This window comes from Phalacrocorax aristotelis, chromosome 1 (genome assembly GCF_949628215.1).
Source record: "Phalacrocorax aristotelis chromosome 1, bGulAri2.1, whole genome shotgun sequence".
Taxonomy (NCBI): domain Eukaryota; kingdom Metazoa; phylum Chordata; class Aves; order Suliformes; family Phalacrocoracidae; genus Phalacrocorax; species Phalacrocorax aristotelis.
In genome coordinates, this window is record NC_134276.1 from 21,542,406 (window position 1) to 21,558,421 (window position 16,016).

Genomic DNA, 16,016 nt, shown 5'->3' on the forward strand with positions numbered 1-16,016 from the left:
GATTTATACTAGCTAAACAGCCAGTCTTACTCATTCTCTCTCTTTGAGCGTATGTGCTGGTCTGTAGTATGACCACCCCACAATAACATTTTCCAGTTTTTTAACAGGGAAGAAGCACTATATTAACACTATATCTTTTACCTTAAATACTTGTGTTCCATCTTTTTATCACTGTTATTGATGACTGCAGTTTTAAGAAAATGAAATTAATGCAGGTTCCTCCTATGGAAACAATTTAATAGCCAGTTGCTCCAGATATAAAATTGCAATCCACTAAAACTTTGTTATCATTGAGTCTGTCAGGGAATGAGCTCTGTGAGCTCCTGGTTCCTGTTATAGTGTCCTGGTCAGAGCACCATAATTTTCGTATTTCCACTTCTATTCTTCTAAATCATTTGGAACAGGAAACGTTTTTCTTGTGTGCCTCAACTGTTTTTCTTTTCTCTCATACTTCCTTTCTTTCTTGGAAGATGCATGCTGGTACTGAGTAAAAAACTACACTAACTAATGAAGTAGACACTGAATCACAGGATTTAAACAGAGGTTTAGATGCTTTTATATAGTCTTGTTCCAAATGCAGGTTAGATACACCTGCTTTATTATGTCAGAATTAAATATATTACTGAAAAGTAACATTTAATGATAAAAGAAAATGGGGAGGTTTGTATCTCTTGATCAACTATACTTCTGATATATAAGCAAACAAGAAAAAATTATAGGAGATAAAAGAAATAGGAGAAAGCAAAAGAGAGTGGTAAACTCATTATATGCTTTAGGGTTTGTAGCTGTACAAACCTATATGCAATATGAGAATATGGGTACAGGTGCAGAACTTCGAAGACCTATTAAATCTGTTCTACCATGGAGCGACAGTCATTCAGTTTTCTGTTTTATACAGCCACTGGGTGACAGCCATGTGTTTCACTTAAATTCTTCAGGGGTCAGATATCCTAAGGCAGAAGACTAGACTGTCCTGCTCTGGACGTTTAGTGGGTTTGCGATTTTTGCTTTTGGTTTTTAGTAAAGGGCAAATGATATAAAAGGAAATGCTATGACCAAAGAACATGAAACGTGGTTCTCTGTTGATTCTCAGTGCTGTTGGTATGTCTTGTAGAAGTGATTTGGCATACTGTACAGAATACAACTGTAAATATACTATTCTGCCTGTCACAGAGTGCTTGCAGATGGAGCTGTGAGTAGGTGTGCTGTGAATCATATCCTAAAAAAAAAATCCCAATGCACAAACTAATTAACATATTAAAAAGCGCTTTACTCCACTGTCCTGTCCAGAATATTGTAGAGGTTCATATAAACAGAAGTACACTTTTCTGGTTTTCTTCCTGAGAAAAAGCTAATGATGAACTTCTTCAAGCCAACGGTAGCTGGATAACAAGTATAATGCTTGAATAGTAAAAACCATGCAATAGGACAAAATTATTCCAAATCTGCTTGGACACTTAAGATTGGGTAGGGGTTTTTCTTCCCAGGGCAACATCTTCTGCCTTTAAGATACTACTATATCAAGGTATCCCCGTTGTATCTTCCAGTCTGCATGCAAGTCTTTCCCTCCTCAACTTAACTCTTTGAACGGGTCTACAAGCCTGAGCTTGCTTGTTTGCTCTTAGAAAAGCAATCTGTCCCTTCTTACATCTATTCTAGTTCATCTGTCAGTCTCACCTTCACGCAGAGTACAGCAGTGAGCACACAGTACATGTGCAGCTTTTCACTTGCTGCCTCACTACTTAACCCCTTTAAAGGATCATACAGAATTAAACCTACAGAAATTAAATAGTTTTTAATCAAATTGTGTGAAGATGCAATCCAAGCAGAAGATACCATTTAACACACACCCCCAAAAAACCCACCTAGACCTCTGTGACAGTTTGAATTAATTCATTTTGTGCTTATGTTAATTTGAAAAGAATGAGTAGAGCAGGTGAACTGGAGGTGAAAAAGGTTCCTGTTCTGGAATCACTGAATGTACTGGGGAGGATATTCCAGAAGACAAAATGTGGCAAAAACAGGATAGAGCAGCGGAGTGTGGCAGCAAGGAACTGGGAGATAACAGCTGAAGCAGAGATTTAAATACTGCTAGGATGGTGAGGCAGTAGACCCACAACCAGCTGTTCGTGCTCACAGATGGAAGAAATTGCTAGAAACCAGACACAAGGACCTGCTGTGCACTGACATGCTGGGCAATTGGGTACTTATTTATAAGTCCATTTATTTTTATCTTGCCTTGCATAGTCATTTCCAGATTTTTTCTGTTTTAGTTTATTCTAGTTCATACTCTGATAAAACATAAATATTCTGAGTTTCAAAGCTGTTTTGAACCTCCTTATAGTTATCATGTAATGAAACAGTGTAGGTAGATCTCCCTTAAAGCCTTGGATATTTGGGGGTCCTGTGTTTATATTCCAAAAAGTTCCTATTGAAGTATTTTCCACCTTGTTTAAGTAACTATTTAAAACAATTACATTTTTATAGCTTTAATAGGTGCAGCAAGAACTTTAAATGTTTCTTTCTATTTAGATGTGAAAGATTAAGTTCTCCTTTGGCTCACTATTTTGCTCAGGTTTAGAAGATGACATCCCTTTCTAGATATTCACCATAGCCCTATACTTAGGAAGAGGCAAGGTCTCAATCTATCAATAAACAGCCTGCTGTCCTATCCCTTACAAGTTTAAAAAGCACATCAAACTTAGCCAACTCAAAGCATTTTAGAGGGAAACACTAGAAAAAAACTGTTTCCAACAGTTCTTGTTTCAAATATGTTCCAGAAGAACTGGAAAAAATCTCTGAAAAGGTGATTTTTCTCAAGCTCACAAGTGACTAACATGCACAAGAACAAGAACTGAGAAGGCTTGGACATTTTCCGTCAGTTCTTGGAAGTCCACAGATGTCTAGTAACTAATTACTTTTTATATTTTCTGATCATTAATAAAATTAGCCTCCACTTTAATTGCTTGAGAATTTGGTTGGGTTTGGGTTTTGCATTCAATGATTCCAAGGGATAAGGATAAATATTTGCGGTTGATTTTGTTGTTGGTTTTTTTTTTCATCTGGTAATCATAATAGGTATATATTTTTATGTGAATTTTACCTTTTTGCCTAACTATATGCCATTTTATCATTAATGTAAATTGCTTTTGCTGTACTGTTTGACCTTTCTGAACCTTTTTCAAGGTATCTTTTAATATTTCATATGGCGAACCTTCAGTTTCATCTGGAGTTATACATCCTAATTTTAGATATATTTGGTGTTTGCCACATAATTACAGTTTTTAGCAGTAGAGGACTTCTATTCTTAGTTAACTTCATTACTAACTCTCTCTTGCAATTTAATTTTGGGGATACAAGAGTCTTGGGGTATCTTGGTTGTTTTCTGAGGAGGGAGTGTGACTGACACTGACTAATTTTAGGCCACGAAGGGAAGGATACTGCAAATGAAGTAAGAGTATGATTCCAGTACTAGCCTGATACTCTTTTGACTGCACAAATGATCTGAGAATCTATTTCCTTGTTACAGTATATAAGCCTCTATGGACACATACTGACTTTTGACAAATAATCAGAGAAAATCTAACATGGAGAATTAAAATAAAGATAAAATTCCTTATTAGTAACTGTAAAATTCATGTGTAGTACTTTGTTTCTAAGATAAACTCTGTTTTCTGTGGAGGCTAAAATATCCTTCTTTTGCCCTGAATGCCCTTTGCTTAACAAATACTTACCACACTCCTTAAACATGTCACAGACTTAAAAAATTATCTGAGTAAGTTAGAGAAGTTGATATAGAAATGACCAAATGGCTTCTACATCTGTTTTATTTGGATGAATTAGTTAAACTGATACATGATAGTCATTGTCTTCTCCAACACTGTGTCATCTTGTACTTTGAAGGATAAGCATATGTTCTTGAAATCTTGTAGGTATACACAGAATTTTTGTCAAAATTGTAATCTTTTCTCTAAAAAAGGTGACATATTATAGTGACAGAATATGCAAACCACAATTTATGTATCTTTTTCCATTGTTTTTTTCATGGCATAAGTTTGCAAGTACTTCTCCTTAGTCAGGTGCTGGTATGAGCGGACTCATACTCAGTGTGGAAGATAAATATGTTTGCTTAGTTACTTTTCCAGGACTAAGTCATCAGCCATTGACTTTCAAAAGCCAAATGAAAAGGAGATTGGCAGTTTTTGGTGAGGAATGGGACATCAACATTCTTGAACTGTGAAGATATTTACTTGACTGAGAGAAAGACTTCGTTTTTCTACACATGCCTGAAACCCCATAATTGAAGTCATTGTTCTACTCGAACAGTAGAATGTTAGTAGAACATTGTTCTACTATTTGAATACTAATGCATTCTAATGTTAGATGGAATTTTAACATAGCAACAGAAAACTTTTTTTATTGTTTTTCACATAGATTTGGACTAATATTTATTTCTCATTTACTGTAAACTGTGCTGCCATGAACATCTATGGTCCAAACAGGCATTGCGTGTCCACTGTTTCATTTGTTTTCCATGATTTTAATCTTGGTGCATTTTGGTCCATCACTTGTAAAGTGCTGTCAGTTAAAGTAGTCAAAAGGGCAATTTAGGAATATATCTTGTTCTTTCCCTATACTCATGAAAATTTTTCCATTCTCTTTCCATTCTTTGCATTTAAATAGGAAGTCAGCTGGCTTCAGATGATACAGAACTCACTGACAGTTGCTCTTCCTTCAGTCCTACTTCATGAGAACTCCAGAAGATACTAACTGAGGTATTTATTTGTTCTTTTCATTTTCAGAATTTCTACTCTGCAGATATTAGATAGGTAGAAGAGCAGACAAAAGACATCATGAATCTAGACCAAGAAGAGTAATCATACATGGAAAATAACATTAAAGTGATATAGAAAAGAATATAATAGACTATTTCAGTTGGAAGGGACCTACAATGACCATCTGGTCCAACTGCCTGACCAATTCAGGCTGACCAAAAGTTAAACCATGTTATTAAGGGCATTGTCCAAATGCCTCTTAAACACTGACAGGCTTGGGGCATCAACCACCTCTCTAGGAAGCCTATTCCAATGTTCGACCACCCTCTCTGTAAAGAAATGCTTCTTAATGTCCAAGCTGAACCTCCCCTGGAGCAGCTTTGAAGCATTCCCACACCTCCTATCACTGGGTACCAGGGACAAGAGATCAGCACCTCCCTCCCCATTTTGCCTCCTCAGGAAGCTGTAGAGGGCAATGAGGTCACTCCTCAGCCTCCTTTTCTCCAATCTAGACAAGCCCAAAGTCCTTAGCCACTCCTCACAGGCCATGCCTTCCAGCCCTTTCACCAGCTTTTTTGCCCTTCTCTGGATGCATTCAAGGACCTTCACATCCTTCTTAATCTGTGAGGCCCAGAACTGCACACAGTACTCAAGGTGAGGCCACACCAGCGCTGAATACAGCAGGATAATCGCCTCTTTTGACCGGCTGGTTATGCTGTGTTTGATGCACCCCAGGATGCGGTTTGGCCTCTTGGCTGCCAGGACACACTGCTGATTCATACTGAGCCTGCTGTCATCCAGCACCCCCAGATCCCTTTCTGTGGTGCTGCTCTCCAGCCACTCCTCTCCCAGTTCATACTTGTGCCCGGCATTACTCCATCCCAGGTGCAGAATCTGGCATTTGGACTTGTTACATTTCATCCTGTTAATCATAGCTCTGTGCTCTAATCTAATATCTTTCATAGTTGGGCACTATATCAGCCAATCTTAAATTGAGAAATCAAATAATTACAAATATGCCAGAAGGAAACATATTAAAATGAAGTTAAAATGTTGCTTCTTTGTGGTCTTCTATCCAGTATTATCTGATCCTCTGCTTCTTTCCAAGAATGGACAGAAAATTTTGCAGGGAATCCCTGGACATGAATACACTATCACCTAAATAATGACTAAATAAAGAACCCTTCAAAACTATCTGGCATTTATAGGTTTATTCCTCTAATACAGGGATTTTCAATTAAAGAAAAGCTTTGGTGTTAACACGATATACAAATGTTTTTGTCCCAGTTTATATTCCATAAATCCATGAGATTAAGTATAAAAGTTGTTTTAAAAATATCGATAACTATTTTATTATGAAAAATATTTGTCATTTTTGTGAGATACCAGTGAATTAATTTCTTTGAATAGAAAAGAACTTCTCCATTTGTATACGTAAACAGAGTCTGATAAAGAATTAATGGCCACAGAATTCATGAAGGGAAAAAAGTAACTTGTAAGCCTGTGATCAGCTGGATTTGTGTCAGTACTAAATTTATGATCAGCAGCTGTTAAACGTCTGATAGGAGCTTCCTCTTCGGAAGCATGATAACAGTGTGAGTGCATGGCTAGAAAAAAGGAAACGTTGTGCTTTGAGAAATGAAATTGTCCAAACATATGGATGATGATTGCAATGCTTCACATAGCACAAAACTTCTATTCTGTAAATCTTACAAATGTATGTTTTAATGCTTTTTAAAATGCAGACAGCTACCCACACAGATTCTAAAACGTCGTAGTTGAACAGAAAGTTCATTGGTCATTGTTTGTATAGTCAGTCTAATGTAAGCAGTGTCAAGCTGGAATTCTTGTTTCTGCATTTGAGAACTCAGAGTTTAAATGGCACTGAAAAAATATGGCTTATAATTTCTATAATACTATCTTAAAATATGTAATATATGCAATTCTTTTTTTATATATAACTCTTGGGATTTATATGCATCTTAAACACCAAGAATGGCTTAAGTTTTTGCTAAGGTTGTTAATTGTTAGTGTAGTTGTTGTATGAAAGTCATATGTGCTATTATAGGTATATTATAACATATGTATTTCCTTTTTATAAAGAGACTTCATATACCAGCCAGTGTAGATTATAGTTAGAATACTGTTACGATTAAAATTAAAAGTTTTCAGAAAAATGACTATTCAAATTCTTTTGGATGTTACATGTGGATTCAGAAAAGAAAGCAGAAGTCTTTTTTGTTTCTGATTTTGCATTGTGTGCCGTTAGCAGCTAAGTTAATAGTTTTTACATGCAGATTTTATGAAGATTTTAATAAAGCAGTTGGTGTTATGTGACAGGTTGGGCCATTTTAGTGTGCATTATGGATTGGTTATGTCTTACAGTGAGGCAGTTCATTTCTGGAGTCAGTACACAACCATTTTAGCAGCAGAATTAGCCGCTTATGTCACAGATTATAATTAGCTGCATCTGTATGCCAAAGCAACAGGATGGAATGCAAAACACAGCCAAACATGTTGAACGAATTTTCTTCCAGTGATATTTGGCCAGGCCTAAAATATCTTCCACTCCAGATTTGAAAGTAGTGGAAAAGTTAGACCATTTTCTCTTGGGAAGAAACTGATTGTAGTTTATTCAGAAGTCCACATTGTTTCCGTTCTCTAAGGTAAGTAACAGGTTTTTAAATTTCTTTTTATATCTGCATTAAAATATTAGCATCTTAATAGTTGAGTTGGTTTTTGTCTGTTCTTTGCTTATTAGATGGGTGTGTTGTGCTTCTCCCCGATCTGATTTTCTGTGCAACGTTTCCAGCTCATTCTGTCCTCATTTAAGGATCATGTTGCTGCTTATGTGATTTATTTTAGGACCTAAATTTAAGTGTTCATTTTTATATACAATTATTATTTTAGATTCTGATAGTTTAAATATGCTTGGTTTTACAATTAAATGCAGTATTAAGTTGCATAGTTTAAACTTGCATTTGTGTAATATTAAGAAGCTAACTTTTAGGACTTTTAAAATCTTTTACAGTATCATATGACTACACAGAGATATTACTGTACTTAAATAAAGATCTGATTTGCAGTAGTAAACCTCTGACATTTGTAGCTTTAAATTTTTCTCAGTTTATCTATCACGTACTGAAAGCTAAATTTAGTCAAGAATGGATCCATGCTTCTGCTGAACACTTCTTTTTGCCTTGACAGTGTGATAATAACCTTCCATCTGAGGAACTGTTAACAAAATCAATTCTAACTTCTTTGAAGCATACTTGAATTAATGTGGAGCATACAACTATGTGTATTCAGAACTCCTTTTACAAGTTTGTAGTCTCCTTGAATTCAAATACATTTTATTTTGGATAATGTCACTGACTGAAAGAAAATTACTAACAAGATATCAGTGGGTTACGGTCTCATTATCAGTTGATTTATTGGATGATACTTGGTATCTCTCCACCAATAGGTGCTCGCACTGCATAGTTAATCATGCATCAGAATGAGCACACAAGTTCCTAAAACAGGATATTGCCAAAGTGTAGGAATGTGATTTGACTGCATTAATTAGGCTAGGCTCCTTTTATAGAGATATGGGTAGTTTCACCATATCTATCTTAAATCTCCTCCTACTTGAGGAGGAGATGAATCATGTCTGAGAAGTTCTGCCTCTCTCTATTGTCTGTGGAGGGGGCCTAGGTAAGTATGGCTGATGTCAGCTGTGTTCGGTGAGATGAATTCTGGCCTGCATAGCCACATCCAAATGAGTAATCCACATGAGTGAACTACAGTAACTTTGTGCCATCGACTTCTGAAAGTTTGCAGTCAGTTAAGATTTTGGAAGTTTTGTTTGTGATGTATAGCCACAACTGATGCCACTTCGGCTGAGGTGAATGTCTGTTTATCTTGTAAACAGATGTGATATTCACATATTAGATACAGACCTCCTTTCCATTACGTAATGAAGAACAAATAGTCCTAGAATACCACCAAAGGGTAAGAACCAGTGCATGGAGTTGAATTAAAAATGAAAGGATCTTAATTAAGTCCAGCATTAGATGGAATGATTTAAAATCTCTTTTCTAAACCTTTACCCTTTTGCTAATGACATGCAATTTTTTTCATGATTGAAAACTCAGTGATTAAAAGCAGGTTATATTTTATTTTTTATTCAGAATCATAAGGCTTTAGTAGCAATATGAAGATACAGTATTCATCCTTACTCTAATAGGTTTGTAGTTATATAGATATTTGTGACTATACTTAGTGTTGAGAAAACTCATGCAAAAATGTATGTTTTAAAGTAAGGGAAAGAGTTTTGGAAGAACAGTTTAAAGGAAAAAATTTATATATTGTATCATACAAACCTAAGCCTTTGTCAAAAGGCACAGAAAAGTTGTCTGGGTGAGAACCTCTTGCTTGAATAGTGTTGTGAGATTTACCCCTTCATGTGAAAAGTAATGCCTTTTACATGAGATACAAATCCCAGGTCCTGACCTCTTATCATTTTAATTATTTTCATGACTTGGAATTAAGTAAGCTGGATTTCTAGTGGACTTACTTCTCAAGGTTGATTGTCTTAGATGTTTTACAAGCATTGACTGAAGATTTTCCATAACAGACATCTACAAGGTCTTTCTCTCATACAGGTTTTCTGATATCTAATAAAGTCTTCTTGCCCATTGCAGTCTCTCAGTGGAGACATAAATGGGGTTTCTTCTCCTCTCCTGTCTCATTTTAAGAAAGTCTGTAGAAATATAATATTTCTGAGACCTCTACTTCTCTGTTGAATTTGGTTAAAATTGGCCAAGAAGCTAAAAAGCTATTGTAGGAGGGAGGGAAATGAATGGGAGACACATGATTTAGAGAGTGACATAGAGTGTGGTTGGGTTTTTTTATTTATTAAACCAGGCTAAAAGCACCATAGCAGTTTGAGCTAACAGGCTAATTCAATATCCTGGTCAAATTTTCAGCTTGGGTAACAATATTCTCACTATTTAATTAATCTGTAACTTTGGCTACCTGGGGCAGTCTTCTCATTAAACCTTCCTGTATGTCTGCCAAAAGCTATTAAAAAGCTGCTGCATTTCATACTGTGGTTGGTTGTGTTTCTGTGGTGGATGAACTATTTCTTCTGTGTAAGAATATGAAGAGGAATATAAACCTAAAGTACATCATTGTTTTTTAAAATGAAGTATGGTATGTGCTAAGTGGTGGATATTGCTGCATTAGCCATAAAACACATGGTTTTCACTAGGACATATAATACGTTTATTCGTGTGTGTCCTGAAGGTTGTCTGTAAGAATCACATATATATGTATTTTCAAGAATGGGATGTAGAGGTGAAACCATCTTGTAGTAATGCTTGTTAAAATTTCCCCCTTGTTTATTTGCTGTGTGGTCAGTTGTCTGATGAACAAAAGAAGCCTTAGAACCTTTTCTTGGCCTTAGGTTTTTTTCCAGTAGTGTGAGTGGCAGAGACTAAATTTTATACAGGCTTTTTGCATCATTGGCTTATCAGTTCTGGATATTGGCTTTCAGAAAAGGCTGTCTGTGTGGTATACATCAGCATCTGTTTCAAGTTAAAGTTTCATGGAGGTCTTACTTTGAATTTCAAAGCTGTTAGACCTGGCTATGAGAAGTGTACAGCCCCTGTTAGTGGTGGCTGCTGATGGAAAGAGACGCCTCTGCAAAGTTCCACTGCACCCAGTTTCCTCAGTTTTGAGGAGAAGGAGATTGAAGTGAGGTAATAGGTAAATAAAAACCATGTTATAGTGACTCCAGACTGCTGAAAGCACAATAAAATGGAAGTGGTTCTTAAAAAGTAAATGCTCAGGAATGAGGCTGCAGACTGGGCTGCATTAGCAAGGCTGTAGATGTCAACTTGCATCCAAAGGTCCATTCCAGTCCAGCACTGAACTGGAATAGATGATCTGCAGAGGTCCATTGCAGCCTATTCTTTTCTTTTCTGGGATTCTCAGAATTTGTTCAGAAAGATTTTCCTGAGTATTCCCTTTATTATTATTATTTAACTGCTGGTCTTGATTACCCCCCTGGTTGTCTTACTAGCTGATGCAATCGGCAATGTTTCAGATTTCATGTCTACTTTCAGTATGAGGAGGGCCTTGCAGTTTATCAAATATTATGGGAGATTGGTGGCTAGCAGTATTCTCAAGTCCCTGTTGGGCCCACATAAAATTCCTATAAATCAGCAAGAATTTCCTGTAATATTGGATTTGAATTGGATTAATTCCAATTTTAAAGCCAAAAAAAGTAACAGTGAGGATTATTTTAATATCAGCATTACCTGTGAGCTGAAAAGTCACAGGAGGACATTTGGCAGGCTGGCAGAAAAGGTTGTAGTTATTGTTTGCCTGAGTAAAAATTTTCATAGTAGGAATAAGAAAATTATAAGATAGATTGCAGTATGTGGAGGAGGAAGAGGTTGATTGAGGTTTGGCCTGAGTGCCAAATGAGAGAGAGAGCATGGGGAACACTCCCAAAAGTCAGCATGGATGAGGCAGACGAGGCTGCATCGGCTTTGGCTTACTCCATATTCCTGCAATAGTATGCGGATAACCTTTGTACCTTCATATTACACCCCAAGGCTTCTAGCATGTATTCTGGTTCTACAAAAAGGTGGTCATTTTTGAGGGCTAAATAGGTGAAAGTTTACCCAGAGGCCACCCAGAGCCAAGTTTTTTGTAGTATGGATGGATGTAGTATAAAGTTTTATGTAGGTGGAGCCAAACTTTCTGTAAGATGGGCAGCAAGACCAGGATAGGAGAGGGTAGTCCTGTGCTGCCCATGCTACTTTTCAGGCTATTTTTCTAGTCTGAAATGCTCAAATAGACCTGATGAAGGGCCTATATGCCAAAAAACTTGTCTACTTCTTCATCCTACTGTTTGGTATAAGAAAATATATTTCTTTTAGCCACAAAACTTTTCTTCCTTGTAACATTCTACTTCTAGTTGTGTTATGTTGTGGTAGGTATTTTCCATTTAACAAAAATACTGAAGAAGGCTTCTGAAAACTGTTATCTTGCTTAAACACAGAACTGCATTATGAAATAGGATATTTCATTCTGAATGATTTCATGAGTCATTTAATAATTATGTTCAGTGTATGTGTGAAGATAATGCTTTCAAACAGAAATGCAGTTCTTATATTCATGAAGTTGTCTAAGACTATTAATGTATTGTCATAACAGAGAAAAAACTGTTTATGAGCTATATTTGATAAAACCACTGTTTGTGTTTATCTGAGTACCCCACATTCTTTTTGAATTGTATATTTCATTGAAATTCTTTTAATAACAACTTTCATGATCTGTGAAAGCACTTTTTTACATTTAGCCTCGTATTTTATTAATTTTGCTTTTAGTTAAACATCTATTGAACTGATAGTATTGTGATTCACACTTGGTGATTTGTTTTAACTGATTATAATAATGTTTATGGAGACAAAGCTGTACCCCCTTAGCCATATTGAAAACATCTAAAATGCTATTTAAATTAAGAACATTAAAATGACTGTCTTCCTGTATCAGAAAGTCTCAGGTACCTAGTAGCATATAACTTTAACTCAGGAAAAAATTCAAAACTAGCATTCAAAAAATTCTAGAAATAAGCTTTGATTTAGGATTGTTTAGTAAGTAAAGCATATAAATGGCTAGAATGTAAAAGAATGAAAACAAAGGCAGCAGAAAGCAAATTATTCCTTCACTTTATCAGAAGATTCCATCTTTTTCTACCCTTCCCTTCTCTTTGTGAATTTCTTCAGCATTCCCTGGGCACTTTCTCCCTGTATTTTACGATCTCCACTTATGTCTCCCATGTTTGTTTCTTGAGTGCACCCACCACTTAACCTCCTTCTCTTATCCCCTAGTGTCTACTCTCAGTATTTAATTTACTGTACTTAAATTATACTGTGGAGACCTTTTCTTTTTACGTGTCTTATTTCATATTTTGTTAATTCATAGCTAAAAAGAAATGCAAACATTTACAAGGCAATTTTCCCATCCTGAAATAGATTTCAACATGTAGTAGAAGATTTTAAATTTCACCTGAATTTTATCCAGCTTTTTCTTTTAGATCAGAGTAATAGATTTTAAAGCCATGAAGACACTCTTTACTTTTGTACAGTAGAGGCTCATAAAAATATCTCAGTTGTCCTTGTATTAAACTAAAGCCTTTCTGAAGCATTATTACCTTCCAGAAATGTGTATAAGGTTGTTCTTCAACTGCCAGTTAAGGAATCAAAATCTATCCTAGGCAGAGTTTAGTTGCCCAGATGGTAGAGAACCACCTGCAAACCTGGACTAGGTGAACCTGCAGAAAATAAGAACTAACATAATTTATCTTTATTTTGCCATTAGAAACTTTCATAATTTTCCAGAATTTGAGTTTAGGAAAGCCTAATTTGTGGCTCTTTCTCTTTCTGGAGAAATGCTTACATGAGAAGTCATCACTATTCTGGGATTAGTGAAATGTTCATTTATTGTAGGGACAATTATCAGAGGACTTCAATGAAGATATAAATGCTTTGCTGCCTGCCTCTGACTCACAATGGAGCTTATCTGCCAAACATCACATGAGGATGTTTTAAACCTATGTGGGACCTCTTATTTATGCTGTTGTGGAACTTGCTTTTCCAAGTGAAGGCTTTGCTAGACTGTAAAGCAGGTTTCAGGATTAGTGATCCCTACACAGTGAAGTAAGTTGTTCTCTTGAAACAGGGGTCTAATCCAGCCTACAGAGCAAGCAGTAAGCAATCTGAGCATGCACAAAAGCCACAAAGAATTTTTCTTAACTGCCTATCAGAACCAGTACTTCAGTGTGAGCTGCAGGGTTTTTTTGATCTACAAGGAACAGTTTACGGAACTGCGTAATTGGTCTTAACACCTTTAATTCTGTTTTCACAAACTATGGTTAAAAATGTCGAAGCTCTGGAGCTAGTCTGTTGCTCATTATTTATGGTCAAAACTGCAAATAATACTGCAGTGGATGCATAGGCAGCAAATAGCATACTAATATTGTTACTAGACTTCCCTGTAACAATGTTCTCTTTTTTTATGTTCTGGGTTAGTTCTCTGGTAAGATCTCAGACTACAAAAACTGACTGACATGTCAGGCACAATTGCCTATATTTGATGAGCAAACAATGCCTGATTTGAGTTAAAAAAGGCAAGTTATATTTTGTACTCTGTGAATGCCTTTTCCTGTGTATGCCCAAAGAATAACTTTAGAAACTACAGATATACTTCCTGGAGAAGGTAATGTGCTTGTTATTTTATCCAAATAGGAATTGTTTTCCAGTTACCCAAATTAGGATCTTTAAAATGAAGAAATATGCCAAAAGTAAGGCTTACTTTTCAGGTTACAGTACTTTATTTACATTAGTAAATCAGCTTTATTTGAAAGTTAAGGATTTTAATAATAACTGCTTATTTCCATTTTGGATTAAATACTTTCTGTGAAAAATTCTACTTTGAGATAAGAGGCGTATGTATGTTACATTGAATGAGAGATTTTATTCTTAATTTATTTTGGCATGCATACAAACTTAACGTACTTCTGGGGTTTGTTTATGCTTCATTTGTTTTTACAGCTACTTGAAAGATCAGCTCTGTCTTTTCTATTGGTTTTAATCCAAGAAGTGGCATACTGATCAAAACCAGTATTTATACATTTTGCCATGTTCTTCATCTTCTGTGTTTATTGCATTGCATCATTGCTTTGTCACGGTTGCTGAGGAAACTTAGAGTCAGTTGCTGCCTAAACCATTGAAGTCAACATCACCAAAAAAGGCTTCTGTAGTACATGTCTTTTGATGATTTCCTTATGTGTCTAATATACATTTAAATTAATCTGTTTTACCCCTGAGTAATAAAGCTGTTATGACCAGGACTGCAGTGCAACAGAAGCACATCAGTTTTTGTTCATTGACATTTAAAATTCATCAGAAAAGGACAGAAGTTTAATATATATAATAAGACACGAGATACATAGGAAAGCATTTTGCTTCACTTGCTACTGAAAAGGAAAGTGAATTTTGAAGTTTTAGTTTAGTTTCATGTGACTTTTCAAAATAGGTATAATTGTCACTTTCTAGATGCAAGGTGAAATTATTCTTTAATATTTTTTAAAACCTATCTGTGATTAATCACTTGAATTAGGGAGGGCAGACTTGAGGATTAATTTTCGTCTCTAGTGTCTGCATCTAGTTCCATTCCTTGTTTCTTTGGTGTGTTTTCACTTCACTATTCAAAAAAAGCTTCACACAATAGCAGCATAACTCCATTTACTATGTGAAATCATTCAGCAAGGCTAAATAAACAGCTTTTCAAGGTCCTCAGTCAATGTAGGAAAGCACCACAGAAAGGAGTGATCTGTTTTGTAATTGTGCTGGACTACTGTATGAAATGAAAGTATGCCTCTGAAGAGATAACCGCGTGCTACCCGGAAGTAGCACTTTCATAAAAGCAGCAGCAAAACAGGAAAATAGAAAAGGTTATGCCAATGCATATGTCTTTATGCACTTAAATGGAGCTGTTTCTTTATGCTCTCACAGAGAGTACTTCTTCCCGGCACTGAGGTCATAAAATACTTTCCCTGAGAACAACATTGAGGATAATGTTAAGGGACTTTTGCCAAAAGCTCTGTCCAAGCAGGACTTGCTTTAGGAACAGTATTTCTACAAGATACATTTTGGCCTTGCTGGTAGTCATTGTTGTGTGATAGAAAGGATCTGCTATCACACACAGAGAACATAAAAAGATAACTTTTTTTAAAAAAAGTGTTTTTTATGTATTGCTTTCTTAAAAAGTATTTGTTAAAAGTATCTAGAATTATTTTTTGTCTGGTAGACATCCACACGAGATCATGATAGCAGAGGTTCTTTCATGATTTGCCTCCATCAGAGGGACTGCTTTCATTTCCTTCCATTTATAAAAAACTTCAAGCCTTTCAGTATGTCCAACAACCTTATTGTGGTTTAATGCTAGCCAGCAACTGAGCACCACGCAGCCGCTCTCTCACTCTCCCCTGGTGGGATGGTGGAGAGAGTCAACAAAGTATAAGTGAGAAAACTCATGGGCTGAGATGAAGACAATTTAATAGGTAAAGCAAAAACCGCCCACACAAGCAAAGCAAAACAAGGAATTCATTCACTCCTTCCCATGGGCAGGCAGGTGTTCACCCATCTCCAGGAAAGCAGGGCTCCATCACACATAGCAATTACT

At 36.0% G+C, this 16,016-nt stretch overlaps 1 protein-coding gene across 12 annotated transcripts in view; it reads left to right on the forward strand.

Annotated features, from left to right (window-relative positions):
• Positions 1-16,016, forward strand: part of SGCG (sarcoglycan gamma) — a 144,611-nt gene that overhangs the window by 35,608 nt on the left and 92,987 nt on the right. For 6 of the 12 annotated variants that reach the window (XM_075083594.1, XM_075083584.1, XM_075083683.1 and 3 more), the window contains exon 2: positions 4,684-4,775. The exons of 1 other annotated variant lie outside the window; for it this stretch is intronic. The gene's annotated coding sequence lies outside the window, so the exon portion shown is untranslated. Of the gene's footprint in view, positions 1-4,683; positions 4,776-7,312; positions 7,442-16,016 lie in introns of all 12 variants that reach the window. 5 more of the 12 variants (XM_075083604.1, XM_075083613.1, XM_075083718.1 and 2 more) reach the window with 1 other exon arrangement.